Genomic DNA, 1477 nt, shown 5'->3' with positions numbered 1-1477 from the left:
ATTAGCTGGAGATATTTATAAAATAAATAAATTAAATTAATTACATAAAAAATAAAACTTTTAAATAGTTGATTTGATGTTAACATTGGTTTTTTTTTTTTAAATTTTTATGACATCTTCAAATTTATATTTTATTAAAAAATAAAATCATTATTGATTTATTTAAAACACATAATCTATACTAGATTATAAAGCATTTGACAAAAACTCTTAAAAATTATTTTTTATTCGTAAAGTACTGTTTATTAATACATATTACTTAAAACTCAAGATTGCAAGTAGATTTTGCGTAAGTACGACTTATTAAAGCTCCATATATAATTCGTGTAACTAACTGCATATAAACATAATAAAATACATGATAAACATCTCATTATAAATGGAGGTATGTATCAGAAATTAAAGGAAGCATTTAGGGAGTGTTTAGGATTGCTTATTTAAGGTGTTTATTGACTTATTTCGGCGTGGTACCAGTGATAAGCAATTTTTAGTGTTTCGATAGGAAGAAAAAAAAACTGTTTTTACTGGTGTCAAACAACAGTTTTTGATAAGTCAATCCTCCCTAACTTATCAAATTCAACTTGTTAATAAATTACCTTTTAACCATTTCTAAATCGATTGTTAACATAAATCGATTTCTGTGATTTCCATTTCTGTAATTTCTCTTCAGAATCGATCGACTTTTGCTGTGATTTTTACAATCGATTGACCTAGTTTTTATTCAAATACATTACTTGTACTAAATAATCAAAACTGTACATCAAAACAAATCTTCAAGCAGAAATTTATATAGGAAAATATTAAATTTTTCCCTTTCCCTTACTGTCCATACCTCCTGCAACACATAGTTAAAATCACAAAACGAGGATTAGACCGAAAGGTCTAGTGAGATACCCTACTTATGTCATTGCAGGGTGAAAAATCACCAAAATCTTTATGGAAAAACATCCTTTCGTATATAACAATTATATGAACCAATAAGAACACAATACCAGACTTCTTCCATATTTCAAGCAAAGCTTTCAATTATACGAATCTCATACCTCTAAACCAATCAGGTTTCACATAATGCCACTTTTAAACCTTTTTAAACTAAAATAAGGTTTATAAAGTTTCAGGCCAAACTTGATGTTTTCTCCTCAATAACATCTAAAATATGATTTTCAATAAGAACCTTGATCCTAAATCTTTAAAATCACAAAGAAATAAAGATTACAGAACACGGTAATCTTAAAGGATATAATAGAAAGAGTTATATCATACAACACACACATACAAATGCCACCCTTATAACCAAAGGTACACCTCTCCTTGATATGTCACCCTTATCCCTTGGTACACCTCTCCTTGATATGCCACCCTTATCCCATGGTACACCTCTCCTTGATATGCCACCCTTATTTCTTCATCAAAATATTTCACAAAATAATTTCAAATAGACCGCATCCATTGAAATTATTATCAATACAAAAATCAT

Source organism: Cynara cardunculus (assembly GCF_001531365.2).
Source record: "Cynara cardunculus var. scolymus isolate 2C chromosome LG 11, CcrdV1, whole genome shotgun sequence".
Lineage (NCBI taxonomy): Eukaryota > Viridiplantae > Streptophyta > Magnoliopsida > Asterales > Asteraceae > Cynara > Cynara cardunculus.
This window is presented reverse-complemented; position numbering follows the sequence as displayed.